The sequence below is a fragment of the Nicotiana sylvestris genome, chromosome 6, assembly GCF_000393655.2.
Source record: "Nicotiana sylvestris chromosome 6, ASM39365v2, whole genome shotgun sequence".
Taxonomy (NCBI): Eukaryota; Viridiplantae; Streptophyta; class Magnoliopsida; order Solanales; family Solanaceae; genus Nicotiana; species Nicotiana sylvestris.
The window spans coordinates 97,620,599-97,639,306 of NC_091062.1; positions in this window are offsets into that span (position 1 = coordinate 97,620,599).

Consider the following 18,708-nt stretch of genomic DNA (forward strand, 5'->3'; position numbering starts at 1 on the left):
ATTGATAACACCGTTAATTCCCCGACAACGACGCCAAAATTTGATCATGCCCAACTATGCCTTATAAAAAGGACTAAACGGACGTTGCAAATACAATCTGAGTATTTAGCCCAGAGTCGAACCCACAATGAATTAACCTATCAATTACTCTTGTTAGACTCACTAAATTCTACGGAATCAACTTCCCAAACGTTTTAAATAATAATTGAGGATATTTCTACTAACTATAACTGACTGTACTTAAGTAAACAAAGGCTAACTGTGATTAAGTTGTAAACAATTAAGAGAATGATCTAAGGCTGTGATTTCCCCTATTGATGGAATCCCTTCCTGTTATGTTTCATATAGATTTGCATAATCATCTCTATTGATCATGAGCACTCTTATTACCGTAAATCTCTACCGAGTAATTACGAAAATTTACTAAATGCACTCTCCAGAGCTACGCTACCTAGCCTTGATTACAGCTCACTATAGATCACACCAAGGCTTCGTTATCCCTAATCCCGCCTTTAAACCCTCGGTTATTGATCCTTCATATACTTTGGGAGTGGTGATGTTCAACAATTACCTAAATATACACTCTCTCCCGAGTAATACATACTAAATAGGCACAGCTAAATGAGGATCCTATCAATTAACTACAACAAGAATGTAGTTGAACAAATAGAGATTAAACCGGGCAAACTATATTAACACAACATGAAGTTCATCATTCAATAGGTTCCATCAAAACCTTAGACTATTCATAGCAAAGCAAGATAAAACTAAAAAGTAATCATAATGTGCAATTGAAATAACAAAGAGAAGATTGAAAAACTTTAATGGTTGTTTGCTCTTCTCATACTTGTTCTTGCCTCCAAATTGGTCTAAAAACAAGTTTAACCTTTGCTTGGGCGAGTTTGTTGAGTCTATAAAGGGTTGGGATAAGTTTCCCCCGATTTATACTTTAGTCCTAAAATTTATGGGCAGTTACACAGTCGACTGTGGCAGAACATGGTGCGATCGCGGTGAAACACGACTATTTTGCCTCGCTTTCTTGGCCTACCGCGGTCCAGCCGTGGTCGACTGTGGTCGCGGTGGCATCTAGCCCAGTCCTTCTTTTGCCTCTTCCTTTCTTATTTTTGCTCGGGTGCTTCTTGATTGGCCCTTTATCCATATTATTGACTCCAAAACACTTCATAGTCTCTTCCTAAGTTGGATTAGTCCATGCGAAGCAAAAGAACACCAATTAGAGTATTTTTGTTATCATTTAGCCTTTAAAATAACAATAAAGCATGGTACATTTAGAGTGTAAATATCATCTATATAGCCTATTATCAGGTGCCAATGTTCAAATCTGCACAAGAAGTACAAAAGCGTAGTATGAGTACAACCGATCCGATGTACTCAATAAGTATAGAGCCTAACCTCGGCGAGATAATAACAAAACTACGACAAGACACTTACCATACGAATATGTAATGTTGATAAGCAACTTAAATAGGAACAGGAATAATAATAATAACAGGAGTAAAAGGCATAAATCAATAAAAGGACTCAATGACATAATAACCACATTTCTCGAACAATACAATAAAAATCCTTTTTCAGCAGCTCAACTCAATGTGGGAGAAACAATACTCATAACTAATACAGCCAAAACCCACAAGGAAAGATTATATCACAAATAATACTAGGATTCAAAACATGTATGTTGTGGCGCAGAACCTGATCCGATACACCGAAACACTGTTGCGATAGCAATTCGATCTCATGGCTATACTATTATTGTAGTGAGCAACCTGATTCTTATAATAATATTATTACGGCGGCAACCCGATCCAACATATTAATTCACTAGAATCATCCAACAACACATCCAAACATAGTGAGTTTCAAAGTAAAATGTCGAGGAGAATAGATAAACCTAATTCATTAAGGAAAAGATGTACAGTAACAAGAAACAAAGAGTGATCCAGTATCCAAAAGCTAGTCTCACACATGTATCTCGACGAGGACTCACACAATATCAATAACATGTGCACGCTCAAATAGACGCACAATCCAATATAGCATAGAAGAACAAGGCATGAAACGAGTAAAGACATGTGACAAATAAGACATATAACAAATAAAGACATGTACCAAGTAAGGGCATAAAATGAGTAAAGGCATGTAGTAAGTAACGATATATAGCAGGTGAAAGTATGTGTCAAGTTAAGGCAAATATCAAGTAAAAACAGGAAATAAATAAAAGCTTGAATAAACTAGTTTACCTGCCTGCTTTAATCCATGACAACACATTTGCACTCGTTACCTTGCATATATGCCGTCCCCAATACATAGAACACATAGCAAATAGTCTGATCACATCCAATTTTCCTCAGATCAAGGTTAACCACGATATTTACTTCTTTCCGGAACCAAATGAACAATCCAACATAGTTTTGCCTTTACCACAAGCCTCTAATCAACTCGAATCTAGTCAAGTAATGCCCAAATAAGTCAAAATAAGCTTTAAATATTATCCTAGTGCCAAAGTAGTTCGATCTTTAACACATTTGGTAAAGAATACAAAAACTCAATCTGGGCTCACTTGTGCAAAATCCGAAATAAAGATCAAAATCCGATTATCCATTAATCTCAGAGTTCAAATATGTGATTTGCTTCAAGAAACCTCAAATCGAGATCTAAATCTCAAAAATATAAAATCCTAATCTACCAAAAAATCTTATATCTACTCTATGAAATTTTAGATTTAGGTATAAAAATCTATGAAAAAGATGAAAATTAATCAAAAATAAGTTAAAGTTACTAATCCATGAATAGGTAAAGTCCAGATCTAAAAAATAGAATAAAATGAACTAATCCTAAAATTCTCTATCACCTAACTGTAGATCTCGGAATTATGAACTCATGTTCGCAACTGCACAGCTCTCTAATACGAACCAAGGTTAGCAAATCCAACTATGTCTCCTAAGCTCAAAAGTCATAATTGTGACATAGGGATCGCAAATGCGGTAGTCACAAATATGACATATTTGCAAAGCTGACCTTCCTCCCGGACACGCTGCAGATGCGAGCTAAACTTCGTAAATGAGAAGCTACCCTCACCTTCCATGTATCGCAAATGTGAGATAGCACTTGCAAATGCAAACATCGCATTTGCGAGCTGGCTATCACAAGTGCAATGACTGCAGCACCAACAATACTAAACATAGTAAAATCAGGCCGAAACTAATGTGAAACTTACCCAAGCCTCTCGGATCCTAATTCAGACATTCAAACAAGTATAATAAGCTCATACGACCTTGCTCGTAAGCTCAAAATATCAAAATAACATGTACAATCAAGAATTAAATATAAAAACTCAAAGATTTTAAAGTTCATAAACTTATTTTTTTAACTTTCCACATAATCGCCGAAACGGTCTCATTTGAACCCCAGAATCATCGAAACATCGATCTGAGGTCGCTTACTAACAATGTTGACTGTGGTCAATTATAAAAACTTTTAAGTTTCAAAAACAAGTTTTCTTTGAAAAGTCACATTTAAACTTTCAGAAAATCAAAACGAACCTCGCAAGCAAGTCATAAATTATCAAATTAGGCTATTGAATGTCTCAAATTATGAGACGAAAATCTAGAACTCAAAATAACCTATCAGGTCGTTATATTTTTCCCCTCTAAAAGAAATGTTCTTCCTTAAAGGAACATAAAAATGTACTTGAACTAATAAAAAATATTGATACCTACTCCTCATATCAGACTCCGATTCTCAAGTAGCTTCCTCAGTCGGCTTCCCTTTCTAAAGCTGTCACGACCCAAATTCACCCTCCGTGAACTGTCCTGATGGCACCTAGTCTCTACGGCTAGGTAAGCCTAATAATTGCAAAAAAAGAACCAAAATGCGTAAAAACTAATAAAAACTGAAGATAGACAAATATAGAAGTGTTTAAGATGCTTCTCAACATATACCAATACAAGATCTCAAAAACTGAACAATTCCCAAAACCCATAATCTCATGAAATCACAAGCTGAATACTACATTTTGCTCTAACTCCAAAATGTCTAAATCAAGCTAAATACAGAAGGGCTAAAAACTATGGGAGAGAGTGGAAAGGGACTCCTCAGTCTGCGGATGTGGCATATATACCTTGAAGTCTCTGGAGGATCGCCTCGCCTCAAGGGTAGTAGGACTGAGTCGAAGTACCTGGATGTGCACATGAAAAACATGCGTAGAATGGGCATGAGTACAACATAGCGGTACTTAGTAAGTGCCAAGCCTCACCTTGTCAGTAGAGACGAGGAAGGTCAGGGCCCTACTACTTATAGCTGAAAAATGAGGTAAAACGGTATAGAATACGACAATGTAATTAAATGATAACAGTATGACGTAACACATGATAATAAGAATAACAACGACTATAATAGAGACAAATTAATCACAGAAGGAATACAGCTCCACACAGAGATAACAATCGGGGATCTCTCTGTATCCCGAGGATCTCTTAGTATCCTCAATATGTGCTGGGGATCTCCCAGTATCCCGAGGAACTCTTAGTATCCTCAATATATGTGCTGGGGAACTCTCGGTATCCTGATGATCTCTTAGTATCCTCAATATACGTGCTGAGGATCTCTCGTATCCCTCACTACAGTCCAAATCAATATATGTGCAGGGGATCTCCCAGAATACAAATCTATAGTCCCAAAGTAAACAGACAGGGGGGTCTCCCGGGATACCGTCCCGTAGTCCCAAAGTAAACACACAACAACAACACGAAGAATACTCAATTCAATTCAAATTTCATACCAAGGTAAAACATGTATTTCTAACCTAGTATGCTGCACAAAATCCAAATAAGTCAGTTTGAGCAAGTAAAGCAATAAATTCAATTAGACATGCTTCTCTAAGCTAACAACAGGCTTAAATTGCAAGTAGTAACAGGAAAGGAAACACAATTATAGTTACTTAATGAAAATAGGATTTTCAACAATTAGCACAAGTACGCACTTGTCACCTCACGTACAAGGCATTTCAAATATCAGCAATACCAAATCCTAAGGGGAGTTCCCCCACACAAGGTTAGGCAAGCCACTTAAGTCGAACCGGCTCAAAATCAACCCGAAACCACGTTCTTTCCACGAGTACTCAACTCCAAATTGCTCAAATCTATTCAATTCAATTGTATAATATAAATATAACTTCAAGTAATTGATTCCACAAATAAATTCTATGCTAATACGCGGAATAAGGTAAAATGACCAAAATGCTCCCCGGGCCCACGTTTTGGAATCGGGTAAAATTTACAAATTCGGGATCCTCACACTCTCCCGAGTTCATATATATAGAAATTACTCAAATCTGACATCAAAATCCCGATCAAAACTCCAAAATTAGGTCTAACAACTTTTCCAAATTTTCTCCAACTTTTCCACCCCAAATTTGAATTTAAAGGATGAATTTAAGCATAGATTTGTGGAAATTAATCAAAACCGAGTAAGAATTATCTGTGACTCACTTATTGCACCTGCGGTCTCGCAGTGCGTCAAATACCTCGCACATGCAGCTTCTGGGGCCTGGGCTAATCCTGCTTCTGCAGTCCCTTAGCCGCTTCTGCGGCGCCGCACCTGCAGTCCCATTCACGCAAGTGCGGTTACGATAGGTTCAACCAACATCAAATTTTCCTAAGTCCAATTCAATTTCCGTTAAGCACCCGAAACTCACCTGAGGCCCCCGGGACCTTAACCAAACCTACCAACCAATACTAAAACATCATTCAACTTGTTCCAACCTTTGGAACGCTCAAAATAACATCAAAACACCAATTAAACATCGGATTTAAACCTAAGAACTCCAAAAACTCTCAATTTATGCTTTCGATCAAAAAGTCTACCAAACCTCGTCCGAATAACCTGAAATTTTGCACACACATCACATTCAACATTACGGAGCTACTCCAACTTTCGAAATTCCATTCCGACCCCGATATAAAAATCTCACTATCAAACCGGAAACTTCAAAAATTCAACTTTCGGAATTTCAAGCCTAAATAAGATACGGACCTCCAAAACACAATCAGAACAAGCCTCTAAGCCCGAAATCACCCAATAGAGCTAACAGAACCAACGAAATTCCATTCCGAGGCCATCTTTAGACTGCTTCGACTACGGTCCAGATTTTAAAGCTTAAACTCTTATTTAGGGACTAAGAGTCCCAAGGCTCTCCGAAACTCAAAATAAATCCTCCCCGCAACTTACAATAGCAGAAACAAACACGGGGACAACAGTTAATAAGGGATCGGGGCATTAATTCTTAAAACGACCGACCGAGTCGTTACATCCTCCTACACTTAAACATTCATTCATCCTCGAACGAGCATAGAGACATACCTGAAGCAATGAAAAGATGAGGGTACTGGCTGCACATATCTTGCTCAGTCTCCTAGGTTGCCTCCTCAACCAGCTTACCCCGCCACTGAACCTTCACTGATGCAATGTTCTTTGATCTCAGCTTACGAACCTGCATGTCCAATATCGCCACTGGCTCTTCAAAGATAGATCCTTGTCCAACTGGACTAAACTGAAACCCAACACATGAAACGAATCATCGTGATACTTTCAGAGCATCGAAAAATGAATACCGGATGAACTCCTGCCAAGCTGGGAGGTAAGGCAAGCTCATAAGCAACCTCCCCAACACGCCGCAATATCTCAAAAGGACCAATAAACCTCGGACTCAACTTCCCTTTCTTTAAAAATCTCATAATGCCCTTCATAGGCGAAACTTGAAGCAGAACCCGCTCTCCAACCATATAGGAAACATCACGAACCTTTCGGTCCGCGTAACTCTTCTGTCTGGACTGAGCTGTACGGAGTCTATCCTGAATCACCTTAACCTTCACCAAAGCATCCTGAACCAAGTCTGTGCCCAATAATCTAGCCTTACCCGGCTCAAACCAACCCACTGGGGATCTATACTGCCTATCATAAAAGCCTCATACGGTGCCATCTAAATGCTGGGCTGATAGCTGTTGTTGTAGGCAAACTCCACCAATGGCAAGAACTTATCCCAAGACCCTCCAAACTCAATCACACACGCACAGAGCATATCCTCAAGAATCTGAATAGTGTGCTCGGACTGTCCGTCCGTCAGAGGGTGAAATGCTGTACTCAACTCCACCTGATTACCCCACTCATGCTGTACAGCCCTCCAGAACCGTGATGTGAACTAAGTACCTCTATTTGAAATGATGGAAACTGGTATACCATGTAGATGAATAATCTCCCAGATATAAATCTCCGCCAACCACTATGAAGAATATGTAGTACACACAAGAATGAAGTGCGCGGACTTGGTCAGCCGATCCGCAATCACCCAAATGGCATCGAACTTTCTCAAAGTTCGTGGGAGCCCAACTACGAAGTACATGGAGATTCGCTCCCACTTCCACTCCGGAATATCTATCTGCTGAAGCAACCCACCCAGTCTCTGGTGCTCCTACTTCACCTGTTGGAAATTAAGACACCGAGCTGCGAACAAAACTATATCTTTCTTCATCCGCCTCCACCAATAGTGCTACCTCAAATCCTGGTACATCTTCACGACACTCGGATGAATGGAATACCGTAAACTATGGGCCTCCTCTAAAATCAACTCCCGAAGCCCATCAACATTGGGTACACTAATCTGACCCTGCATCCTTAACACCCCGTCATCACCAATAGTCACATCTCTGGCATCAACGTGCAGAACCTTGTCCTTGAGGACAAGCAAATGAGGGTCATCAAACTAACGCTCCCGGATACGATCAAACAAGGAAGACCGAGAAACCATGCAAGCTAGAACCCGATTGGGCTCCGAAAGATCCAATCTCACAAATTGGCTGGTTAAGGCTTGAACATCCATTGCCATGGGCCTCTCCGCTGCTGGTAAATAAGCTAAACTCCCCAAACTCTCCGTGCGACGACTCAAAGCATCGGCCACCATATTGGCCTTGCCCGGATGATACTAAATAGTGATATCATAGTCCTTCAGCAGCTCTAACTACCTCCTCTGATGCAAATTAAGGTCCTTCTACTTTAACAGATGCTGCAAACTCCGGTGATCAGTATAAATCTCACAAGGCACATCGTACAAATATTGATGCCATATCTTCAAAGCATGAACAATAACAACTAACTCGAGATCATGGACAGGATAATTCTTCTCATGTACCTTCAACTCTCTGGTCGCATAGGAAATCACCCTACCATCCTGCATCAATACCGCTCCAAGGCCAATCCTCGAGGAATCACAATAGACAGTATAAGACCCCGAACCTATAGGCAATATCAAAACTTGGGCTGTAGTCAAAGCTGTTTTGAGCTTCTGAAAGCTCACCTCACACTCTTCCGTCCACTAGAACGGAGCACCCTTCTAGGGCAGCCTGGTCATAGGGGCTGCAATAGATGAAAACCCCTCAACAAATCGATGGTAATAACCCGCCAAGCCAAAAAAACTACGGATATCTACAGCTGAGGATGGTCTGGGCCAACTTTGCACTGCCTCCACTTTATTCGGATCCACCTGAATACCCTCACTCGATACCACGTGGCCTAAGAATGCCACAGAATCCAACCAAAACTCACATTTCGAGAACTTTGCATATAACTTCTATTTCCTCAAAGTCTGAAGCACTGTCCTCAAGTGCTGCTCATGATCTTCCCGACTCCGGGAGTATACCAGAATATCATTAATAAAAACAATGACGAACGAGTCAAGATATGGTCGGAACACACTGTGCATCAAATGCATGAAGGCTACTGGGGCATTGGTCAGCCCAAATGACATAACATGGAACTCGTAATGACCATACCGAGTCCTGAAAGTTGTCTTCGAGGTATCTGGCTCCCGAATCTTCAAATGATGGTACCCTGAACGCAAGTCAATCTTAGAAGACACTCGTGCACCCTGTAGCTAGTCAAACAAATCATCACTACAGGGAAAACGATAACGGTTCGTCACTGTAACTTTTTTCAACTAGCGATAATCAATGCACATATGCATAGAACCATCCTTTTTCTTCACAAACAAGACAGAAGCACCCCAAGGTGATACACTGAGCTGAATAAAACCTTTATCAAGAAATTCCTGTAACTGATCCTTCAACTCCTTCAACTTAGGAGGGGCCGTACGATATGGAGGAAAAGAAATGAGATGAGTGCCTGGAAACAGATCAATGCCAAAATTAATATCTCTATCGGGCGTCATGCCCAGAAGATCAGCTGGAAACACATCAGAAAAATCCCGTACTACTGAGACTGAATCAACTGTAAGGGTATCAATACTGACATCTGTCACATAAGCTAGATACGTGTCACAACCCTTCTCAACTATATGCGGAGCCTTAAGGAATGAAATAACTCTACTGGAAGTATGATCTAAGGTACCCCTCCACTCTACTCGTGGTACACTTGGCATAGCCAGCATCACGGTTTTGGCGTGACAATCAAGAATAGCATAATGGGGTGATAACTAGTCCATGCCCAAGATAACATCAAAATCTACCATGTTGAGCAATAATAAAAGGGCTTTGGTCTCAAAACCACTAAGAGCAACCACACACCACCGATAAACGCGGTCCACAACAAGAGAATCTCCCACAGGAGTAGAAACATAAACAGGGGAACTCAAAGAATCCCGAGGCACACCCAAATGTGGGGCAAAATAAGAAGACACATAAGAATAAGTGGATCCTGGATCGAATAAAACCGATGCATCTCTGTGACAAACTAGGACAATACTTGTGATGACAGAATTGGAGGCGACAACCTCGGTACAGGCAGGAAGGGAATAATATCTGGCCTAACATCCCCCTCTAGGGCGACCTCTACCTCCCCGACATGCACCTTTAGCTGGTTGAGCAGGTGGGGAGATACCGGAGCTGTAACCATAGCCTTAGAACTCTACGGGGCACGTTATTGCTGAGAAGTCTGTGGATGTGCGCTCCTCCCAAGTCTAGGGCAATCCCTCACCACATGGCATGTGTCACCACACTCAAAACAAGCTCTGAGAGGACATGGAGGCTATGACTGGCTCGGGCCAGGTCTGCTGGACTGACCTCTAAAAGCACCTTGCGCAGGAGGCGCACTAGATACTGGGGTGCATAATAAGGCTCCTGAGGCCTAGGAGGAGCCAGAATAATGGCCCGACTCTTGAGACCTCTTGGCATCCCTCTCCTCTCTATCCCTAGCATGCATACCCTCTATCCTCCTAGAAAGGATCACCACCTGCTGATAAGAAATATCCATCTTCAACTCACGAGTCATGCTAGACCTAATGCTGGGAATAAGCCCCTCAATAAACCGACGAACCCTCTCGCAAATAGTAGAAACCAAGGCTAGGGCATGTCTAGCCAAGCTAGTGTAACGGACAACATACTCCAAAACAGTCATAGTACCCTGGCGCAAATGCTCAAACTCCGCACGCCATGCGTCCCTGAGGCTTTGAGGAACATACTCTCTAGGGAACATATCTGAAAACTAAGTCCTGTGAGCACGTGATTTTTGCCTCATACGAATTACTCCAAAATAATTACCAAAATTAGGTCTTGTCTTTAATTATGTATGATTTTCTTGATTGTTTGCATATTTTTGTGGGCATGTTTAATTTTATTAATCATTAAAAATACAAAAATATAGCATTGGCATTTAAGATTTGATTTTACATTTTTTGGAATTAATTAATAATTAGGTGTTTTACAAAAATGAAACTTCAAAAAAATAATAACATATTTTTGTAATTTTAGTCAAATTGTGTGATTTTCTTTTAATTTGACATTTAATTATTTGTGATAATTATTAGTTAGAATTAATTAGTATTTTTAAGTTAATTTGGTGTTTTATAATTTAATTAGGATTTTAGTTTTAATTTTTTTTTGAAAGAAAAAGAAGAAAAGAAAAGAAAAAGAGTTAATAAAAGAGAGGAAATCAAATTTGGGCCAAAAGATCCCCAAGCCCAGACAAAACCCGTCCAAACCCACCCCAAACCAGCCCAGACCTGTCTGCCATACCCGGTCCACCCCTACCAGAACCAAACGACGTCGTTTGGACACGTTTTGATCAGGGCCATCAATTTCATTTGATCGAACGGCCCCAAAGCTTTGCCCGTTACCCGACCCCGACCCATTTCATCTGAGACCGATCCGGTCTTTTAATCACTCAAACGACGTCGTTCCAATTAGTCAGATGATCCAAGCCGTTGATCTCGTTTGATCGAACGGCCTTGATCCAATTTCACCCCAGTATATATTTGACCAAATAGACCCCACCCCCCTCATAACCCCCCATTTCATCTTCCTCACCCAAACCCTAGAGACCAGCCGCCACCATTCCCCACCGCCTTCCGGTGGCGGTGCCGGCTCCAATCACTCCCAAAAATACACCCCAGAACCCTCTCGATCCCCTCTTCCCGGATCCGTAACCCTTTACCTTCGAACATGCCTGAATCCCTTCGAATATCGATTCAAAAGGATGAACCCTAGCGCCGCCCTAACTTTCTCCGGTGGCGGCGCCGACTCCAATCCCTCCCAAATTAACACCACACAACCTCCACAACCCCCTTTGGCCCAATATATCATTAGTTTCCCTCGAATGTATCCAGAACTCCTCGAATATCGAATCTGAGTTCGAGCTTTAGAACCTTAAAATTCCAACCAGTGCATGAAAGATCGTTTGGTTGGATTTCTGGGCTTATTCAAACTCGTTTCATCACAAAATAATAACGCTCGTTTGTTCTGCATCAGGAACAAATGTTTGATATTATTTTGGGCTGATTCAGAGTGCCAAATCCAAGTTCGAGCCTATCCAGTGAGTTCTTTCCTAGTTTTTGTTTATTTTCATTAGTGTTATTCTAATATTCGTCTTCCTCGTCTCTTTTTCTTTTTCTGGTCAATTTCATTTAAAATTCGATCAGTTCTTTGGTATGAATTATTGTTGTTCACTGTTGTTTCTTTAAGATTTGGTTTTATAGATTTGTTTCGTATAATTTGGATATCAGCTTGTTGTAAGGTTGTGAAATTGTATCTCGTTAATCACTCAGCCAAAATAATTAGGATTAGTTCAATAAGTTTGGTATTAAGTTCTTGTTTAATTGTGTCAATAAGAACTGATTAATATAAGTAATTCAAGGGTTTACCTACTTAAGAAGTTTCTGGTGGATAGTAGGGTTAGGATTGCACTAATGGATTAAATAACTAAGTGGATAATTGAGTGGACAATGGAGTGGAGGATTAAAGAAATGAAAAGTTAAGTTGGTAGTGGAAAATGCACTAATTGAATGCCCATTTAAGGGAGCTGAAAATCAAAAAAGGAAGGGGGGGCAGAGAGAGAGGTATACACTCGATATACACTCTGGATACACTGGATATAAGGGGCAGAATTCATTTTGGAGAGAGTAAAAAAGATAGAACCAAATTTTCTGAAATATTGAGAGTAGAAGAACACCAGAGAGAGTTCAAAGCTAGAAAGAGAAAATAAAGAGAGATTTCCGGACTATTTTTTCTTCTCCATTTTTACTGGTTTTCTCCGTGTTGTTGGGATTTCTGGATTGAAGTGTTGAAGCTACTGTGTTGGGCTTTCTGCTGTTGTATTTTGCTGTTTGATGTTGCTGATTGCTTACCCCATTTTACTATTCTACATACCAGGTATTCTCTTAAAACTATGTTGGAAATGAAGCCTGATTAAGTTTGTGTAAAGATCCGTGAACCGAGCTGGAGTTTAAAGGAAAAACATTAAGTTCTTGTTGTAATTTCTGCTCGATGCTGTCATTTTATTGTTCATGCTTTCAGTCTAGTTTATTTTGAATATTTCATTCCTAGATGTATATTTGATTTAAATGTTGGGTGAACTTTGTTTGAATATAGGTGATTCAGGAATGTTGTAAACCTCGTATAATCATGTGTTAATTGAAGATTATGATCTTTAATTAATTAGTTAAGATTGGATGATTTGGATGTACGTTTCATGGATGTGGTTCAAATTACAAGTTTAGACCCTTCATGTGGTTGGTCTAGTAAGCTTGGTTTGGATTTATTTCCTACTGTCCATTTTAGATCTATTCATATATAGCTTGAAATACAGCACAATGGTTTTAGAGTTGTCCTTCAGTTCTGTTGTTGCTCATGTATGAGCACTTTTTTATCTTAAAATAGTTTTTGAATAGGGTTTGAGCTTGGTTTTTGACTTGAAATTTTCAGATTCAGATTAACCTTTCATATTTAGTTTTTCTTTGGCAAGTTTCCATGACATGTGGTATGTTTTAAATATGTTATGCTTGAATCAGAATTTAATATAATCTAGGGGGAAGGGACCTTTGAGTTTTGTTAATTGGTGAATAATTTATGTAAAGGTGTGTTGTTGCAACTAGGATTGTATCTTCATTTTGGAACCTATGTTAGCATAAAAATGTGCTCTGCATTTGATTCAAAGATTATCAGTATTTGTTCAATCCCATAATTTCTTAAATGATGCAATTTGCTTCAAACATATTTGTTGGGTCGTGTATTGGGCTGCCATCATTGGCCTAATTTCGATTGTCTTCCCCTTCCACAATCAGGCTGCCAAACTGGGCTTCAAATTGAGCCCAGTTATTTCACACGCTGAGCCTGCAGTAATGGGCAACCAGACGTGGGTTTTTGACTAACTCGGCCTTTCTACAATCAAATATGGGTGGTCTGCTACCAGTTCATTTTTTATTAAATTATTAGTTTAAGCTTTGGCATAACATAAGTAGGAATCCCCTTACGTTCTTTGATGAACTAGTCACGTCCTTTTAATTAAAGACGGGATGCGCCGTGCCAAATAAAAATGACAAATGCGTGGCCATAATATAATTATTTCTTTTAAAAAATACTTAAAATTTGAGGCGTGCCATTTAGCTAATTTTCAGTGCCCTCGCAAAGTTGATAACGCGTTAGTTGCTTTAGGCACGTTTAATATATTGTCGTGGTTGTGGACACGTTCGCGTGACATGATTACAATTCTAAAGACAATTCGGAGTATGCGTTCGCGCAACTTCGAACAAATCTTCTCAATAAAAATGGGTTTTCGGAGGTTATTAAATTAAATTAGCTCATATAGTCTGAGGCGCGCCGCCTACCATTTAATCATACAAAAATGACAAATGTTCGTAGTTTGTTTTAAGCACGCGCAACTTTGGCCAAATTCATTTTTATAATAAAAATGTTATTAATTCAATTGTGTACACGTTCGCGCGACACTATTACAATTTCTAAAACAATGAACACTCGTAGATTGCTTTAGGCTCGATTTAGACTAGTGTTGTAATTATGTATACGTTTCGCGTAACATGATGGCAAAATTTGATTCTAAAAAGTGGCTTGAGGGATGCGTTCGCGCAACTTCAACCAACTACTTCTTAATAAATTGACAAAAGCGTTATTAATCGAGGACACGTTCGCATGACTTGATTTTGAAGCGCCAAAAGTGTTATTAATTATGTACAATGCAAAACTAAAACGAATATACGTACGCGTGATTCGTTTCAAGAAAATTCTATAATTACAAATAATCAAGCTAAAAGCGGTGATAAAAGATAAAAATACACAACAAGTTTAAAACGTGTAATAAGTCAGATAATTAGGCCAAGTAGAAATTGTTAAGCGACCGTGCTAGAACCACGGAATTCGGGAGTGCCTAACACCTTCTCTCGGGTTAACAAAATTCCTTACCCGGATTTCTGGTTCGCAGGCTACAATACAGAGTCAATCGTTTCCTCAATTTGGGATTCGAACCGGTGACTTGGGACACCATAAATTATCCCAAGTGGCGACTCTGAATCTTTAAATAAATAAATTCCGTTTCGATTGTCCTTTAATTGGAAAAACTCCCTTATACACTCCTTCCCGGGGGTGTAGTGAAAAGAGGAGGTGTGACAGCTCTGGCGACTCTGCTGGGGACACGAACCCAGAATCTCTGGTTCAGGGTTCAAGAATTTGAGCTTAGAATAATTGTTATATTTGGCTTTATTTATTATCTATTTTACTCACATGTTTGGGCCTAATGTGCTAAATGTTGCGTTTTACTGCTTTGATAATATCTGAACTATATATTAAACTGCTACGAAACCCTTCTTCTTTCTGAGTCTTCTGAATTTATGGTGCACACGTGCGCGTGGCCCACCTTTCTATTAAAAGTCATACCAAATAGAACGAAGATGGTCCAAGTAACTAGGCCGGGTAGACTTTCGTGCTCCCGGTACGTTGCCCCCACTTCGGCTCGAGCTGTCCGCTTGGGTAAGCCAGGTCTAGAACAATATACCCCAGGTTTTACACTTAGAATAACTCAACTTCATGCCGGATCCCTAGTAGGAACGCTCATGTGCATTTGACTTTGGAGACTCAACACAGGGGTTGGGTCTGTCTAGGACAGGTGTACCCGAAATGAAAAGACAATCCTGATGCATCTTACTTGCTACTTGTACATTCATTTGTTTCGGATTTGCATGTTGACCAGCTTATAGGAAAAAGTTAGAAAAGGAAAATCAATGTGAGAACCGAGAAAGAAAATTGGCTGTTCTAGAAAAAAAAATATAATAATAATTTCCAAAATATTTTGAAATCCTGAAAAGGAAAGGAAATGTCGTTTTTCTTTTAAAAAATGGTTTTATTATTTCGAACTACGTAAGTTTGATTCTCGCCGGATGTGAGATACGTAGGCAACCCACATCGGGCCCAACTATTTAAAAAGAAAAAAATAAATAGATAATAAATAATTAAAAATGTGGGTACATAAATGTCATTGTGTTGTCATAAGTAAGGCGATGTCATTCTTGTCCAAAATATGCCGAATGTCCCCAAAAGGGCGCCAGAAGGCTGTTTTTGCAAGAACAACCCGCCTTTGGTCGTTTTTCTTCAAAAAAAAAAAATTTATTTTGCCGGTTAGCAAACACAGACTTTAAACCTTCTTCATCGAAGTGTTTTTTTATATATATGAATTTTTTTAATATTAATGATTTTTTCAAAATGAGTCTTGATTTTGGGTTTTTAAAATTAACATCGCTCACAGGTACAAAATGAGCACCATCCAAAACTCACCGTTCACAGATACAAATGAGTTTCTATTTCAGCTTCAGATGTGGTGGCATGAGTTAGGAGAAGATGGTCAGAAATGGGTCATTAAGTATTTGGGATCTCTCACAGATATTATGAAAGTTAAACCGCGCAATGATTTGATTACGACCCTAGTGACTTTTTGGGACCTTGTTCACAATGTCTTTCGCTTCTCTGATTTCGAGCTTACTCCCACATTAGAAGAAATAGCTGGATATTCCGGTTTTGACGGAGAATTGAGAAGCCAAAATCTTATATTCCCAAAGGCTCCTTCTGTGCACCGATTTTTTTGTCTTCTGAATATCAGTAATCAAATCAAAAAAAGCAACGTTGTCAAAGGGTGTTGTTTTTTCAACTTCCTATATTCAGGGTTCGAAAAGCGGGATGGGTTTGAAATTCATGAAAAGGGCCTTACTAACAAACAAAACAAGGAAACCTGGAAGATTCACCGACGCTTCGCTTTCATGGTGGTTTTTTTGGGAATCATGGTTTTCCCAAACAAAGAGAGGACGATTGATATTCGCATAGCCAGAGTCATACAAGTCATTACTACCAAAGAACATCACATTCTTGCCCCGATCATTCTCTCAGACATTTATCGGGCGTTGACTTTGTGTAAATCCGGGGCAAAATTCTTCGAAGGTTGCAATATTTTGTTGCAAATGTGGTTGACTGAACATCTTCGACATCATCCCAAGTTCATGCAGTATGGTCCAAGCAAGGACAATTTCATCGAGAGTTAAGAAGAAAGAATAAAAGATTATAAATCTCCAGAAGGGGTGGAAGCCTGGATATCCCACTTAAGATCTTTAATGGCGAGTCAAATTGAGTGGACTTTGGGGTGGCTCCCGGTAAGAGAGGTGATACACATGTCAACCTCAAAGAGTTATTTGCTATTGTTGGGTTTAAGAAGTGTCCAGCCGTATGCGCCACAGAGAGTTCTAAGACAGCTAGGAAGATACCAAGTGGTGCCTGATGATGAAGATTTAAGTGTGCAAGTGATCGAACTACACCCCGAAGCCACTCTCCCTGAGGCTTTAATCCAGCAGATTTGGAATGGTTGTCGATACTTGAAAGATGATACCCAAGTTCCAGATCCTGCGAAAGGCGAGATAAATCCGGGTTATGCTAGGTGGTTTGAGAAAAGATCCCGTGTGGATGATGCACCAGAACCTGATCCTAGAAGGCCCATGAAAAGACCGCATGTTCAAGCCTTTGATGACAAAATCCAAAAAAGTTTGGCTTGGGGTGAAAAGGAGAAGGGGTACAAAGCAACTATTCGTGCCTTAGAAGAAAGCCAGCCTGAGGAGCCTCCATTTGGAGAGAGACTTACAAGCACAAGAAGCAGAAGGGGAAAAAAAGAGTCCGATTAGCCAGAATAAAACTCTCCGTGCTCAGTTTCAACAGATGAAGAAAGCCTCTGAAGCGCCAGTGAGAGGTTGGAAAGATCAGAAAATCATTGCCAATCTGATGAAAAAAATGCAAGATTATGACTCCATCTTGACAAAAACTGAAAAGGCCTTAGACAAAGCTAAGGAAAAAATCATACAGTTAAATGAGGAAGCCAAATCTAGTAAGGAACACCAAGTAATGAGATTCGAGGAAGAAATGGCTCAATTCAAGAGAGAGAAGGATCATTGGATACATTCAGAAGCTCAACTCCATGCACAATTGGAAGAAATGAGAAGGTACAATAGAGAACATCAGCACGCAGATATTGATAGGGAGAGAGCACAGGCAAGACTCGATCAAGCCAGACTTCGAGCTCAATTGGAGTCAGCTTTAGATTGCGAAGACCACATAAGAGATAGAGCCACCACTCGCCAACAACAATTGCAAAACAAAGACCAAATTCTCCAAGATTTCAGACCACAAATCCATGATTTGGCCGTTTATACTTCTCAAAGTTACGTGAACTGCCAAGGGATGGATTATGAAAGGTTTCTAGAGCATGCACCTACTTTTGCCCGTCATCTTGCAATGGAGTTAGAGAGGATGTACCGTACACTAGGAGGTCATCCGGGTCAAGCCCCACCGTGAGCAGATGTTCCAGTGATTAAAAGCAGAAGATTGTGGAAGCGAAGCGTAGTTATAGTTGTTGGAACTTTTCATATAATAGTCATGTTTTAGTTTAAGTCCATGATGAGTCTTTTAAACCATTTTCTTAAAGTGTTGTCCAAATGTAATGTCATTTCTATCTTTGTACTGTTGCGCTTGTTAAAAATAATATATAATTGTACCCGCAAGAACTACGCAAAGGTCTGATTCATGCAGGGTCATGATACGTAGGCAATCTTCATAAGATTTGACCACAACCAAAAGAAAAGAATAAAATGAAAGAAAGGGGAGGGAAATAAAGATAGGCGTGAGTGACAATAAAAGGAAAGATCAGGAAAAGCTGGGATGACACAAGCAACCGAGCAAATACATGATAGAAAATGGTTAATTGCCTAGGTGCATTGCATCCCAACGTGTAATTGCATATGTGTTAAACTCTAAAAACTAACAAGTTTGTTGTTTTCTAGAGAATTCAAGCAGTTAGTTTATCTAGAGTATACTGGCACATTATCATTACCAAACCAGATCAAAAGGACCAATACCGGAAATCATG